The sequence below is a fragment of the Anomaloglossus baeobatrachus genome, chromosome 6 (genome assembly GCF_048569485.1).
Source record: "Anomaloglossus baeobatrachus isolate aAnoBae1 chromosome 6, aAnoBae1.hap1, whole genome shotgun sequence".
Classification (NCBI taxonomy): Eukaryota; Metazoa; Chordata; class Amphibia; order Anura; family Aromobatidae; genus Anomaloglossus; species Anomaloglossus baeobatrachus.
The window spans coordinates 397,833,465-397,850,819 of NC_134358.1; the positions used below are offsets into that span (position 1 = coordinate 397,833,465).

The 17,355-nt window shown below is 45.8% G+C and overlaps 1 protein-coding gene across 1 annotated transcript in view; it reads left to right on the forward strand.

The window, feature by feature from the left end:
• VPS41 (VPS41 subunit of HOPS complex) overlaps positions 1 to 17,355 on the forward strand; it is a 358,461-nt gene that overhangs the window by 170,918 nt on the left and 170,188 nt on the right. The gene's annotated exons all lie outside the window — the stretch shown is intronic.

Here is a 17,355-nt window from a genome sequence, read left to right on the forward strand (position 1 = left end):
TAAGGGTGTGGATCGCCACAGCTCAGATAATGATGACCTACCCTAGGGATAGGCTATCAATGTAACAGTCCCAGACAATCCCTTTAAACATAGGAACTACATGCAGATCGTTTTTGCATTGCCACTTTAGATAAGTTTATTAAGTAACTGTCAACCACTGAAATTCTGGCAATCAGATAGAAAATGATGTACCATCCCTTTATTTCAAGCTTTCTGCTCACCGATCATTGGCTCTGCTTTGCATGACCTCTGTTAATTGTTTCACAGCCGTTTAATAGAATTTAATTTAATGTAGTGTTGGGCCCGAGGTCATGAAATCTCTTGTACTGTTTGTGTTGTTTAGTATTTCTTCTCGGCAATCTGTCATCCATGTATATGCGCCGTGTAAAATTGGTTTTACATTAAATATAATAGGATATTTTCATCGCCACAGTAAATCATACCACTTGAAACCTCCACTAAAACTTTGATAAATCCTTTCTTTATACCTAGCGTTGATGAAGTGCCTGAAATGTAACATATGGTTAGTGGCTTAGGATGTTTGACAAGAGGAACCGACTGAAAGGTCTTAAATTTTCTGTATTAAGCAGAACTCATATCTTTAAAAAAAAAAACAGCAAAATATGTTAAAACTATGAAATCAAGTGAGATAAAATACAACTGATAGTGAACTGTGTAAATGTGGCGTAAGGAAGATGACAAGATAAGTAGGATCTTAAATCAGCTTCTAACCTTGTCCAAGGGCAGTTTCCTTTCAAAGTATTTACAGCAGTAGGCATCCTATACTGGAAGGTATAGCTACCAATGAATGCTAGAGAAAACCCTTATAGTTGAGGATAAGTGACCCAAGTGGTCGTTACAAAGACATGGTCTAAGCCACATATGTCAAACTCTGGCTCGTGGGCCACATCTGGCCCGCAGGCCGATTCTATTTGGCCCGCGATGCTTTTCTGTATGGTGTGGTATGTGGGGCCCATTATTCTGTATGAAGGACTATGTGGGGCCCATTATTCTATATGGAGGACTATGTGGGGCCCATTATTCTATATGGAGGACTATGTGGGGCCCATTATTCTGTATGGAAGTCTATGTGGGGGCTATTATTCTGTATGGAGAATTGTGGGGCCCATTTTTCTGTTTGGAGGGCTGTGTGGGGCGCATTATTCTGTATGGAGGACTATTTGAAGCCCATTAATCTGTATGGAGGGCTATGCGGGGCCCATTATCCTGTATGGAGGACTATGTGGGGCCCATTATTCTGTATGTTGGACTATGTTGGGCCCATTATTCTGTATGGAGGACTATATGGGGTCCATTATTCTGTATGGAGGACTATGTGGGACCCTTTATTTTGTATGGAGGACTATGTGGGGCCCATTTTTCTGTATGGAGGACTATATGGGGCCCATTATTCTGTTTAAAGGGCTATGGGAGCACATTATTCTGTATAGAGGACTATGTGGGGCCCATTATTCTGTATGGAGGGCTATTTGGGGCTCATTATTCTGTTTGGAGGACTATTTGAAGCCCATTATTTTGAATGGAGGACTATGTGGGGCCTGCAATTAGGTTAGCCCTTGACTTTTCCTCGTTATTAATTTTGACCCTCTGTATATTTGAGTTTGACATTCCTGGTTTAGGCTCTTGGTACCTCATCTCATTCCCATTTTATATTTATATGCGCCATCAAATTTTACAGTTATTCTTTCTTTTTTCTTTAAGGAGCAGGACTGATATGTAGAGACTTTATTCTTAAAGCCCCTTTAATCCAAATCTGTGAAATACAGACTATGAAGTATGGACCAGCCTCAGGTCTCTCAAAACAGCTTGATATATACCTATGAGGCTGTCAAGTTTAGGTCATGAATAGAGATGAGAGAACCTGAGATTCGATGTTCGGCGTTTGGGTTCAGAACAGACTACCAAAACATAGTTCGGGTTCGAAGGTCGAGTGAGTTACGAGTGCAAACCACTCAAGCGAGCAGTGCTGTGCATGGGTATGAGCAGCGTCTGTCAGGCTACCGGAGGAACTGCAGTAATACCAGTCCTGGCCGCGGTTACCTGCACTGAATTGAGTGGACTGAGCTGCGGATTTGAAGGACTGAACTGTGAGCGCCGACTAATTCCCCAGCTATCACAGTTCTGTCCATGACAGCTGCGGACAGGCCAGGCTGCACTCCACAGCTCAGGTGAGAGCTCCGGAGTTCAATGCAGGTAACCACAGCCAGGACTGGTTTTACCGACTGTTTCCGGTAATACCAGTCCTTGCTGCAGTAACCTGCATTCAGATGCGAACAGGCCGGGTTGCACTCCGGAGCTTAGCTGAGAGCTCTGGAGTTCAGTGCAGGTAACCGCAGCCAGGACGGGTATTACTGCAGTTCCTCCGGTAGCCAGTCCGACGCTGGGTATGAGTGATGCTCAGCCCTGTGTGAGCCGCCTGCAGTGTTTGATCAGCTCACACTGGGGGTAAAATCAACGTGATCAGATGTAATGTGCACACAAAAAAAAAATGAAAACCCTGCCTACCCTCCCCCAGAAGTGTTCTGTTTATGGCTAGCAGCATGGTGCTGGAGCCACGAAATACCCAATTTAACTAATTACTGACTTCCATTTAGGTTCGGATCAAGTTGGGGGTCACAAACCAAACTCTTTTAAGGTTCGAATGTACCTGTTGAACCGAACGTCAGAAGGTTCGCTCATCTCTATTCAGGAGACCAGCAGGCCATCTGTGATGCCCAGAAGACTGAATTTGGCCTTTGAGCATTCATATTTAAAGAAAACGTTAGACTGTCCTAACCTGCTATCATTGTAGGAACAAGAATGTAATTTCTGAAGACGTCCTTACATGCCTGCTATATTACAAAGTGCCTTAAAAAATATGTGTACATAACTCCTGTGCTGTATGGACGTTCCTTTTAGAAGTGTCCACTGGGCGTTTCTTCAGAAAGAAGGTGTCCTCTGATCTCTGCAGTATCTTCACCTATCTAGACATGATAGATCTGACACTTTCTCCATGAACCACCTTCCTTTTAAAAGATATAAAACAAACCCAGATAGTAGGATTACTGCCGACATCACAGGACCCTGCTGAAGAAACGCCCCATACACACTTCAAAGGTAATCTCAGATTCTAGTGCCAATTGTGCTGTATACAATTTACCCCTAGGAAGTACGGTAAGACATCATTACAATTTCTTACAATTTAGTGTCTTATAGAAAACATAATATAAACTTTTTTCTTTAGCTATCAATACACTACGGTAATTTTTTCTTCTTTGCAGTTTGCCAGACATATCAAGGCTTTTAAATTCCGACCTGTCCCTTTAAGAGGGGCCAGCTCCTTGTTTTCCGATAATGATGGTGAAGTATTTTGTGGGACTCAGGGACGCAAAATGCCAGAGAAGAAATACACAGTGTTTTGTAAACTTAGAAATGTCAGTGTGTAAATGCTTTTGGAATTGCATGCCACGGACTGGGCTGATTTAGCCTGACCTGTTTAAAGCTACAAGCAAAATACATTTTCTCTCTGTAATTATTATGAACAGTTGTGCGTTTGGGTTTGCCTGGCCCTCTAGCATTAGTGGGTCAAAAAGATAGCAAAGAACATTTTAGAATGTGGAAAGTCAGAGAAATAAACCATTGTCACTTAACCATGTCCTTGCTGCTCTACTGGAAAACTTCAATGGTGAAGAACCATACAGTGATTTTCTGTACAGCCAACAATATTTTACAAGTGACACTCCTTACATCATTTCTCATAGCTTGAACTTAGAAGATGCTGGTTCATGGCTTTTCCTTGTCTTATTTGTCAGGCTTAACCCCTTCCCAACTTGTGACGTATGTAGATGGCACACGACAGGTGCGGGTGGGTTTATACAGTTGGCTTCTGCCTTTAACGGCAGCGATCGGCTTATGTTTACACGTGGACAAAGTTGTTGATAGCCGTCTGTTTAAAGTAAGATACATCCACAATGAGGAATGGAATAACTTGAAACTGAGAAAAGTAATACATTGCTTTTGAATAGTGAATCAGCAAGAAACTTAAAAAAATAAATTAAAAAAATGTGATGAACGTGACCTGGACAGAAATGATGGTACCCTAACATATTTTGTGGCAATCACTGCAAACAAATGTTTCTATCTCTCAATGAGACTTCTGCACCTGTCCTCAGGTACAGTATCTTGGCCCACTCCTACTGAGCAAACTGCTCCAGCTGTGAAGGTGCCTTCTACACTGCAGGCTCCAGCTCCTTCCCCAGATGTTCAACAGGATCAGGGCTCATAGAGGCCACCTCCAGATAGTCCAGTACTTTTCTCTGTTATTCTTGGATGTTTTTGGCAGCATTTTGGGTTACTATCCTAGTGGAGGACCCATGACCTGTGACTCGGACCAAGCTTTCTAGCATCGGTCGGGCAGTACATGTCACTCAATAATACATTGATAGTCTTGGGCTTTTCATTTTACCCTGCATAGATTCTAGACACCCTGTGCTAGAGGCAACAAACCAGCCCTAAAACATAACCGTGCCACCTCCAGTAGGTACAGTGTTCTCTTCTTTGTAGGCTTCATGTTTGCCTCTGTGAACATAGAGGAGATGTGACTTGCCAAATTGCTCCAGTTTTGTATCATATTTCTTTTAAGCCCAGCAGTCGCCCCAGGGACATCATTCCACCTTCTGGGATGCCACAGGGTCTTCACTTTTTGGAATCTCTGGCTACAGGTATGTCAGGTTTATTTACATGGGAGTCATGACGCAACTCACGGTTTGCGGTCAGGGTTATGGGTGACCGCCACTACAGGTTTAATGAGCGTCTGGGGCTGATGGAGTCTGCAGTCTGGTGGTGTGGCTTCCCGTGAGTGAGGCTGGCCCCAGGGGCTCGGGTGCGTGGAACAACAGGTCCCAAAATAACTCAGTCTCAGTCCAAGATGTCTTTCAACTGTTCTTTACTCACTTTCAGATGTTCTGTGAGGAACCTGGGCGATGCTGAGATAAACCAGGAGAAACCAGGTATCCTTTGGGCCGGTCTAAGGGTAACCGTTAACTCGCCTTCCTAGCACTTCTTGTTTCGGATAACCCCTGACTTGAAGTACCATGGGATTCATCCAGGAAAGTCGCTACTGCCTTTTCTCCCCTTTTTGGCTCGTTTGCCGGCAGCGTGGACCAAGGGAGATAGCTCCACGCTCGATCCCCCTTGTGGACCCCCTCATTACTGCTGAGGCTCGGACTCTAGTTGGTTGGTGTGTGACTTGTGGTTCCCCTCACCGGCAGGTTTAGCAAATCAATAAATGGACGTCTACTCTAGGGACCTGTACCCCGCGCGTGCCTAGTCACCAGGAGTCTCCGTACTCGACCAGCTGACTTCCTCAGCGTCTTTCTGACTGACTTGCTGGTAACCGTTCTCCCCCGCCAACAGCTACTACACGTGCAGGGTCTGACTAGTGTGTCAGCGCGCGTCTCTTCTTCAGCAACCCTCTTTTCGCGCCTCTCGCTCTCAGACTGGCTAGCTCCTCCTACTTTCCTTACAGCCGCTGCCACCTTAGCTTCCAGCCCCTCCCCTACACCCCTAGATGAGATGTGGAGGAAATCCCCCTCTTGGGTCTGCCCAAGGGTCCCCTCTAAGGTGTGGGAGACCTGGTTGCTATGTGTCTGTGTGTACACACCCTATTCCGGCCTTTGGAATTACCTGAAAGCACTGTCCCAGCATGGATGCAGTACTCTGTGGTGCCTGACCAGGTCAGGGGCGCCACATTCCCCCTTGGTTATCAACAGCACATCCTCGGGCTGCAAAGACAAGAAAATTAAATACAACTTTTCCCACACAGGGGATATATTTACATTTAAATCATACCAGGTACGGTTCAACCACCACCCACGAGTCCTGGTCCCACCCAGCAGCTTCCAGGAGGCAGATCACCGGTCCCTTTGGTTACCAGGTCTGGGCCATCTGTATCCCAGACCTTTCCTCCAATCTTCCTCTCCTGAGGAGGGTGGTGTAGGGTAGGCCCCATAAACAGGCGTACCAGCTTCCGTGTGTTGGAGAGCAGGCCCCATAAACAGGCGTGCTCCCTTGGTGTTGGAGAGCAGGCCCCATAAACAGGCGTGCTCTCTGGTGTTGGAGAGCAGGCCCCATAAACAGGCACACTCTGAGGGTTGGTACCACTGAGGTAACGTTTTACAATGCGAAGGTTTGTGGCTATAGCCAGTTCATAGCCTGTGGGCCATTTTTAAAGTGCACGTAACCTGGTGCTAAGGAATATTTTAAAAGGTTCTCGCAACAGTCCTTGCGGGCACATTTCACTTTAACGTTACTTTAATTTTCAACATGTTAAATATTCTTAAACTAAACAGGTTCTCTATAAAGACATTTTAGACTACACAAATTTTCTTCTCTCAAGACCAGGGCTCTTATTTTCAGTGCTCTGATTCTGGGAGATTGCAGCATGAGCGTCCCCTGGTGGTGATGACTCTGGGGACCTGGTAGAAACAGTGGGGATGAAGTCTGAGCTCACTAAGGTTTCCTTCGAACATTGTACCTCGTCCAAGGCAAACCAGCCTCTCTCTCCCATATGCCTGGTGAACTCAACTACATCCCCCACATAGAAATCACGACCAGGGTGACCCCGCTGTAGGTGGGACTGCACGTCCCGTCTGGAGACAAAGATCCCCTCCTTCACTCCGGCCTCCACTATAAAGCCCCACCCTGTGCGGCAGTTGAATTCCTTCACTACCCCACGGTGGAGGGGACCTCTGGCCTGGTGTCTGGCCCGCCACAGGGACTGCTTTTCCTGCAGGTCCCTGGCCTCCATTTGCTCTCTCTGCGGTGGGCTTCTCAAGGGGGTGTCTGGCTCTCTCACTACGCTGCCCTCTGCGGGCTGGTCTCCGCATTACCATCACCTGGTCATCAGCAGGTAATCAGGTCACATACATGCTGGGGCTATATGCAACCAGGTCTTCTTCCCTGGCAGGGGGTGCTGCGACATCTTCCGGTCGTTCGGGGAACAGCAGCGCGGCCTCCCTCTCTCTCAGAGGGTGCTGCGACCTCCTCCGGTCGGGCAAGGAGCAGCTCTGGGGATGAGCCTTCACCAGCCAGGTAGGATGAGGAATCCCTCTCCAGCTGAGAGGGGAGCTGTGACTGCTTTAAGTCGGGATGGCAGCTTGTGGCCCATGGACTTGACAAACAGGTCAGCCCAGGGCAAAGGCTTCGATTCTCTCTCTGGCTGAGGGGGCACTGTGTCCACTTCAGATCGGGGCGCAAGACCCCGTTCCTCAGTCAGCGACTGGGGCGCTGTGACCACCTCTGGTCTGGGGATAGGAGCTGGATCCCCAGTCAGCGACTGGGGCGCTGTGACCACCTCTGGTCGGGCAACTAGGACAGAAGGCGTTGCGGCCTGGTCTGCTCTGGCCGTGGGTGTCACATCTGGTGTTACATCGGGGGTCGCACCGGACGTCGCATCGGGCATCGCACCGGACATCTCGCCAGACGTCGCATCGGGCATCGCCTCAGGCATCGCACCGGACATCGCCTCAGGCATCGCACCGGACAGCGCACCAGGCATCGCACCGGCGTCTGATGACATTGCCAGTGGGGTCAGCATACCAGGTGGAACAGGGGCGGTTTTGCTTTCACACAGATCTGGAGACATCCCGCAGCATGGTCGCCACTGCCGACGACGACTCTAATTGAGCGTGGGCAGTGCCTCCAGGCGGGCCTCACTGCACCGACAACCACAGGTTTCTAATTGCCATTATCATCTTCTTCCAAGCGGCTATCTCTCGCCTGCGCTCCTCATCCATACCGTCGGCAATTCTTCCCACTTCTGCCTCCAGCTCCTCTGCGGTCATGGGCCTGGTCCAACTTTGCTCTCCCTGGTCACCTCCTGCAGACGCCATCTTATCTCTGTCGTTGCTCATCAACTTCTGGTGACGCCGCAGTCTTAGTTTCGTTTCTGGTTGTTCTCCTTCCTTTGGACTGGGACGTCCCCGCAGTCCGGGGACAGATCCGCCCCCATCCTGGGACAGCCACTCCTCTTCGTGGGCGGTTACCTTTTCTTCTGCGTGGGCTGCAGCTTCTTAAATCGTGCGCTTTTAACAGCAACAAAATGGCGGCGGTTCAAATTTTTCAATCGGACCGCTAAGGCTCACTGTCACCTGTCTAAGCAGGTCTAGTCCTTGATCCTGTTCGTGACGCCAGATGTGAAGCCCAGCAGTCGCCCCAGGGACATCATTCCACCTTCCAGGACGCCACAGGGTCGTCACTTTTTGGAATCTCTGGCTACAGGTATGTCAGGTTTATTTACATGGGAGTCGTGACGCCACTCACGGTTTGCGGTCAGGGTTATGGGTGACCGCCACTGCAGGTTTAATGAGCGTCTGGGGCTGATGGAGTCTGCAGTCTGGTGGTGTGGCCTCCCGTGAGTGAGGCTGGCCCCAGGGGCTCGGGTGCGTGGAACAACAGGTCCCAAAAAAACTCAGTCTCAATCCAAGATGTCTTTCAACTGTTCTTTACTCACTTTCAGATGTTCTGTGAGGAACTTCCTAGCACTTCTTGTTTCGGATAACCCCTGACTTGAAGTACCGTGGGATTCATCCAGGGAAGTCGCTACTGCCTTTTCTCCCCTTTTTGGCTCGTTTGCCGGCAGCGTGGACCAAGGGAGATAGCTCCACGCTCGATCCCCCTTATGGGCCCCCTCCTTGCTGCTGAGGCTCGGACTCTAGTTGGTTGGTGTGGGACTTGTGGTTCCCCTCACCGGCAGGTTTAGCAGATCAATAAATAGAGGTCTACTCTAGGGACCTGTTCCCCGCACGTGCCTAATCACCAGGAGTCTCCGTACTCGACCAGCTGACTTCCTCAGCGTCTTTTTGACCGACTTGCTGGTAACCGTTCTCCCCCGCCAATGGCTACTACACGTGCAGGGTCTGACAAGCGTATCAGCGCGCCTCTCTCCTTCAGCAACCCTCTTTTCGCGCCTCTCGCTCTAAGACTGGCTAGCTCCTCCTACTTTCCTTACAGCCGCTGACACCTTAGGTTCCAGCCCCTCCCCTACACCCCTAGATGAGAGGAGGAGAGGAAAGCCCCCTCTTGGGTCTGCCCAAGGGTCCCCTCTAAGGTGTGGGAGACCTGGTTGCTACGTGTCTGTGCCTACACACCCTATTCCGGCCTTTGGAATTAGCTGAAAGCACTGTCCCAGCATGGGTTCAGTACTCTGTGGTGCCTGACCAGGTCAGGGGCGCCACATTTCCAAAGGACATTCATCCATAAGCTTTCTGGCTTTTCAATATGCATTTGGCAAATTCCAGTCTTGTTCTTTGATTTTCTTGCAGTAGTTTTCTCTTTGATCATTTACATAAAGTCCACTTTGGCCAAGTGAGCGATGGATAGTGCAATCTGAGTTTATCTCTTGAATTTGCTCTGGGCTCTTTGGTTACCATTTATATTATCTGTCTATTCACTTTGTCATCACTTTTTCTATTTTGACCATGTCCAGAGAGATTGGTGACAGTCCCTTAGGCTGGGTTCACACATAGCGACAGCGACGTCGCTGGTACGTCACCATTTTCTGTGTCGCAACAACGACCTTCTATGTCGCTGTTAATGATCGCTGCTTAGCTGTCAAACACAGCGACGCAGCAGCGATCATAACGTCGCTACATGTACAGAGAGCAGGGAGCCGCGCACACTGCTTAGCGCTGGCTCCCTGCACTCCTAGCTACAGTACACATCGTGTTATTAACCCGATGTGTACTGCAGCTACATGTGCAGAGAGCCGCGCACACTGCTTAGCGCTGGCTCCCTGCTCTCCTGGCTAATAAAGGATTTTTTCGGGTGTGTGTTTATTTACTGTCACTTACAGATTAATCATGGAAGGTTTCTCGGGGAGACGCCTGACATGATTAATCTAGGATTTATTGGCAGCTATGGGCTGCCAATAACTCCTTATTATCCCGATTTGCCAACGCACCAGGGCAAATCGGGAAGAGCCGGGTACAGTCCCAGAACTGTCGCATATAATGTATGCGGCAATTCTGGGCGGCTGTTGGCTGATATTGTTAGGCTGGGGGGCTCCCCATAACGTGGAGCTCCCCATCCTGAGAATACCAGCCTTCAGCCGTATGGCTTTATCTGGCTGGTTTTAAAATTGGGGGGGACCGCACGCCGTTTTTTTAAATTATTTAATTATTTATTTCACTGCACAGTATAGACACGCCCACCGGCTGCTGTGATTGGGTGCAGTGAGACACCTGTCACTCAGCGTGGGGGCGTGTCTCACTGCAACCAATCATAGGCGCCGGTGGGCGGGGAAAGCAGGGAATACGAGATTGTTTAATGGGCGGCCGGCTTTTTCAAAATAGTAAAAGCCGCCGGAGCAGTGTGAATGCCGTGCAGCGCCGCGCCGGGGATCGGGGATCGGCGAGTATGAGAAAGGGGGTAAGAGGGATAGACTGACATGGACAGAGAGAGAGGGACAGAGATAGTGACCGACTTACAGAGATTAGTGAATGACAGACATTGTGAGGCGCTTCAGAACGCAGCTTTTCAGCTGCGCTCTGAAGCGGACCTTTTTTAAGCTGCGGTGCAGAGCGCACACCTGTGCACATAGCATCAGACACCAAAATCGTATGAGGGATGTCACACGTTACAATTGACTAGGTTCGTGCAACAAAACGTTCAATTCTAGACAAAGATACGATGTGTTTGCGATCAACGGTTTTGCGTTCAATCCTGATCGCACGTAGGTGTCACACGCAGATACCTCACAAACGATGCCGGATGTGCGTCACTTACAACTTGACCCCAACTACGGATTGTGAGATATATTGAAGCGTGTAAAGCGGGCTTAACTCAAATCAATGACGTGTAGATGTGATTGCACGTGTGTCGCTGATGGTGACATTTTGTTGAAGACCTATTGTTTTTTCATTGACCATAAAAATTACTGCGTCCGCATGATATTTAAAATAAGAGGCAAGTTACTGATGGATCAGTGCCCTTTCATTCAACTACAGGAGGCAGATGGGCCAAGAGACTAAGAAAAGACTCTGGCCCACTGTCCTTCCCCTATACACAAAACTATGATTACAGGAAAACTTCATACAATAATTACACACAAAAAAAACCCACAAAATGTATTTCTTCATTAGAGATATCATTTTAAATTACAGCTCTAATATGGCAATTTCTGTAATTAGCAAAATACTACTGACAGGTTCTCTTTAACATGTTTATAATTTTCTTTCTAATCTTCTGAGATAACACTCTCCTTATTTATCTTTCCACGTTCCGTGTGGTACACTCCATGATACCAAACAGCACAGTGACTACTTTTCACCTTTTAAATAGGCAGATTAAATGTAAGACATCTTATTACAGACAAAAATATTTTCCCCCCCTTCATTTATACTGTTAATTATGAAAGTGTACTTAATTTAAGCTTTACACAATTATTTTTTTTCAGTAAAGGTTGAAGAGTTAAGGGGGCTTTACACGCTGCGATATTGGTAACGATATATCGTCGGGGTCTCGTCGGTAGTGACGCACATCCGGCGCCGTTACCGACATCGCATCGTGTAACACAAATGAGCGACGATCAACGAGCACAAAAACGTGAAAAATCGTTGCTCTTTGACACATTGCTCATTTCCTTAATATTGTTGCTGCAGCAGGTACGATGTTGTTTGTCGCTCCTGCGGCACCACACATCGCTATGGGTGACGCCGCAGGAACGACGAACATCTCCTTACCTGCCTCCACCGGCAATGAGGAAGGAAGGAGGTGGGCGGGATGTTATGTCCCATTCATCTCCGCCCCTCCGCTTCTATTGGCCGGCTGCTTAGTGACGTCGCGGTGACGCTGAACGCACCTCCCCCTTGAGAGAGGGATTGGTCGGCAGTCACAGCGACGTCGCTGAACAGGTATGTGCGTGTGACGCTGCCGTAGTGATAATGTTTGCTACGGCAGTGATCACATATCGTGCCACCGACGGGGGCGGGTGCTATTGCGCTCAACATCGCTAGCAATCACTAGCGATGTCGCAATGTGTAAAGCACCCTTTATTATCATCAAATATTCATAAAATGAAGTGTTTTTAAAAACAAACAACGATGTGATTTACCCATTATTAAAAATGTTCTCTGTTATCAAGAACAGATGGAACCTAGTGCCAAGGTTACCGGCCAATTATGCAGTCTATTAGAGGTGGCCGGTTTTATGGGCAAGGCGCAATTTCCTCTGTACTTTCCCAATGCTAGAGAGTCCAAACTGTTTTTGCTAGCCTCATCCATGAGTGCATAGCTCGGGCCAGCGACTCAGCCATCCCAAGCTCTCAGCATATGTTGAGACATAGTATTTTGTTGCATTTTTTTCTTCTATATGAAAAATGCAGTGTTAGCAGGAATGCTGCGTACCTTACTCTTATTTTTCATGCAGTGTTTGGTTCATTTTTTTTTTCAAGTTTTGTATCTCGTAAATGCGTCACATTTCCAAAAAAATGCAACATGTGTGCGTGACATTTTAGAAATATCATTCATTTTGCTGTTACTGTAAAACGCTATGTTTTTACTCACAAAGAAGTGCATAAACGCCACAGCGAATATATCCTTAATTATGAACATCAGATCCTGAGGCAGCCCCTTTAGTATCTCAGTGAGTCTGATGACTGTGTAGATCATGTCTTCTTGCTACACCATTTCCAATCTGCAATACCTGGTGTTTGGATAATCCTCTTTCTATAGCGCATGTTCTGCAGCACTGTACACATCAGAAGGGAGACGTGCGAACTACAGAAGATGTTCCACAGCAATACATTATTGAGTATTTCATACAGGAAGCGTTAGGGTCCCGCTCACACGTTACAGTCTGAGCGATCTAATGAATTAATGTGCCCAGAGCCTCATCTTCAGGAATATTAATGATTGAGGAGATCAGGAAGGAGATGACCATCTTCAGCCGTTTCCTTACCGGTGCTCTTGCTGAAGCCTCCAATAATTACTGCACATCGATCTGCTTAGTCATAAACTACAGATGTATTTATGTAACTTATGCAGCAAAAAGTGCACTATTACTTATGCTGGAAAACAAGACAACACTGAAGCCAAGCAGTTATCAGAAGCAAGAAATCCATATACCCCATTAGTTATATAAAACAAATTAACTCCTTCACGGAAATTTATTTACAGTACAAGTTCCCTAATGGCATGTTTTACCCTCTTTATTACCAGGACAAATAAACCTAGTCACATATAATTTTTCTTTTCCTATTGGGGTTTGGCATTGTTTGTTTGCATAAAGCTGGACCATTCAGACATGATACAAGTCTATACACGTTGCAGAAATGGCCGTAACACTGGTTCCACAATTGATCCATTTTAGACTAGAAGTGGAATTGGACGTCACATACCAAGCAGTTTCTGCAGACCATCTGAAGGTCTGTGCATGACATTGGGCTATGAGCCACGTGTTTAGCTCTAGGTGTTACATTGACCTCACAGCACCAGGGCTATCATGGTGCAGAACAAGACCGTAATGAGGGCTATCCTCTTCTTTGATTAGTTCCACTTATGTCTTAGACGCAATGCCATGTAGAGTCCTTTACAAGAGAACATCACACCGTTCCTGCTCCCGGGATTGTAGTGCAGGGTGACATAATGTATGGTCAATAGAACAAAGAGAGACAGGGCAGCACTCACCGATAAACTAGGACTATTTTATTTTTTAATGCTGACAGGTGAGACGGACATGAGGGAATGCAGGGAGGGGAGCACGAGGACCTCGTGCTCCCCTCCCTGCATTCCCTCATGTCCGTCTCACCTGTCAGCATTAAAAAATAAAATAGTCCTAGTTTATCGGTGAGTGCTGCCCTGTCTCTCTTTGTTCTATGGATATACTTGTTTAAACTGGGCAATAGCACGTCGGTAATGGACTTTGTTGGATCCATCAAGATGAGAAAAAATGTTTTTCTGTGACATCTGAAAATCTAATGGATATAATCAAGGCAACTCCATACTGAACTGTGTTTGGGACAGAAATACCACACTACCTCCAGTATAGGTAAGCAGTGCGGTGCACAATCTTTTCTTATTTTTCAAAGTGCACATAATGTATGGTCGCCAGACCGCTCTAGTCTTCATTCCAGGTAGAAGACACTTATGGTGCATTCAGGCAACCATATATATCATCCCGAAATTGGACTGCACTGATCAGACTGGCCGCTTGTCTCCCAACCCAATCGTGACAGCAGCATAGAATTATATGAAGTCATGCTCAAGTCAGGAGACATGCGGCCAGTCAAAGCATTGTGGTCCGATTTCGGGACGATTTCTACAGTCATCTGAATGCACCCTAATGGAGACTGTATGACCTGGAGGGGTATGAGTTTATACGGTAATATATAAATTATCCCAAAAAGGGCAATGTCCCACTATATTTAAGCCCCTCGCTAAGAGACCATTAAGAGTATGTGCACAGTGCCAAATACTCAGCGTGCACACACAACCAAATTTAACCTTTCATCTAATTTTTTTAAGATCATTATCTCCATATACTATTCACAATGGGGTAATAGATTTAATAAAGAACAACGTTCTCCAGTATTACTTACTAAATGTATCTCGGAAGAGCATGCTTACTACTTGAGCTGGTGTATGGAGGGATAGCACCTTGGGGTGCCGTCATCTCATGATTGATAGGTAAACTATGGGTGTATAAAACTTACCATACATACGACATATGTCTCCCAGCATGTTTCATCAAGTTATCAGTGAAATCAAGGGATGGGACATTAGCGTCAATATAGGATTTTCTAACCTATATTACCTCATTGTAATTAGTCTGTGGAAATTATGATCTTAAAGGGAATCTTTCAGCAGGTTTTTGCTACCTCATCTGAGAGCAGCATAACATTGACAAAGAGACCCTCAGTCCAAGGATGTATCACTTTGTTTACTGGGTGCAGTGGTTCTTCCGCAGATATTTTAAATTTAGCCATGCAGCAGAGCTGAGAAAGATACCCCCCACGAGACTTTATGTACAAAGTCTATAGACAGTGCGCTACTAATCACAGAAGGGGGCGTGCCAGACTGACAGGAGAGAAATGTAGTCTGAGCAATGATAATCTCCCGGTGGTAAAACATACAGTGCAGTTAACAACACCAGAAAGCTTGATAAGAGACACTAATTTGAATTCTGTGTTTTAATCTTTACAGCATGCTGTCTTCAGATTACATAGCAAAAACTTGCTGACAGATTCCATTTAATAAATTGGATTAAAGATGGCCTGTTAGTGAGTTAGTGTCCAGTGGGGGAGTGCCCTTTCTGTGTATTCATTCCACATGCACTAACACTGATTTGTGGGAGGGGGGGGAGGGTATGAAGGATCACGCTCACTTGGTTGCATTGAGAGAGCATCTGGTATGTATATAATTTATTTCTCAGGATATAATAATAATAATAATAATAATAATTTTATTCATTTATATAGCGCTATTAATTCCACAGCGCTTTACATACATTGGCAACACTGTCCCCACTGGGGCTCACAATCTAGAGTCCCTATCTGTATGTCTTTGGAGTGTGGGAGGAAACCGGAGAACCCGGAGGAAACCCACGCAAACACGGGGAGAACATACAGACTCCTTGCAGATGGTGTCCTTGGTGGGATTTGAACCCAGGACCCCAGCGCTACAAGACTGCAATGCTAACCACTGAGCCACCGTGCCGCCCGTGGCTATATATATAGGATATATATATATATGCTATAGGATATACGACCATAACAGTGGTGCTGGCCGCTCTAAAAGGCAAAGTCCACATACATGTGCTTCATAACCAAGAATAGGACCCACCCTGGGAGTATAGTGCATGTATATTTTATTTCTGTACAGTGCTAGGTCAATTACATTTTTTGGTCATGGAACCAGAGGTGCAGCCATTTCTCCAAAGTGTCCCAGGAGCCGTTTTTCTACATAACGCCAAGCCACACGTTTCATATCTTAATGTGAGCAGCCTGCGTGGTCTGAACGTGCTACCGTGGCCTGCAGCATCTTTGCACCTTGATGATGCCCAAGTGCATTTAGGGTTAAATATGCCTCAGACACCAGTAATAAACTCAACATGCTGGGCATTATTTCCGAATAAATCAAGATGCTTTGAAAATAATGTTTCCATGTTTGTATAATTTCTAACATATCTGTACATCCTGTGACTTCCATAATTCCATGACTTTTTACATTGCAAGATTAATCTGGAAATTCCACCCAGATAATCCTCTGCAGATTACAGTGCCAATAAAGTGGATGAGATTTAGCCAAATATTATTCCCAAATGGTGGATATTAACCAGATGCAGATTTTACAATGTGCAATAACTAAAAATCCACCCCAAATCTGCATCAAAACGCTCTGTATATTCACAGTAGGAGGACTAGATGTGGGTTTATTGAGAATCTTGCTCCAGATTTGGTGTGGAGTTTTCAGAGTTGTAGGTTTTTTTGTTTTTTTTTTATTAATGTACTAAGCAGGTATGACATATTATACTACTTTAACATGAATACCTTGTGTATTGTGGAAATGCATAGAGGTTTATGTATTTTAAAGAAAAAAAAAAAGCATAAAACAAATACTGGTAAGACTCTCTTTTGTGTAAAATATATATTTCTTCTTGTTTCCTACAACATATCCAAACTGTATTCTGTCCACCTTGTATAACACCTTCTCCCTCGATTAACTTCAGACGTAGTCCTGTAGATTATTTTTCCCATTGGTGCAGCAATTAATTTTGGCTTTTCAATGCTTTTTTTTGCTGTATTTGCCACCTCAAAGGTTAATTTTCCATTTTTATTCCTTGGCAGTGTACAGCCTGTTTTTCCTTCTTCTAAGTTTACCCTCAGTCAATTTGTAATTCTAGAGTAGTAACACTTTAGCAATTTGCATTAAATGTCCTCTGTCCATGACCCCTGTGAAATGGAACAGATATTTTAAAACCTTAGTTCACAAGATCCGACCAAAAGTCATTTGCACAGTAATGATTTTGCTCAGGCACCCATGGGTGTAAGTGCCGTCTACAGTACACCCACAAGATGAGCTCAGTAGGACAAAGAAACAAAATTACAAGATGTTACCCTTGCAGGTTTGCAATGTTATGTGCTGCATTAAAATGGCCAAGTGCTACTGGCGCAGGCTGGAGTGTGGCCTAATTGTTGTACTCTGGCGCCATCTTGTGGTGAACGGCTTTACTGCACGTAATACTGTGTTCTTTACATAAGATTACCTTGTGTTAATATTAATTTGAAATGAATATGTAATGAGCGTTATCCAACTTATTACACTTTGTAGTAAAAAAAAAAATAATCATTTAAGTTAT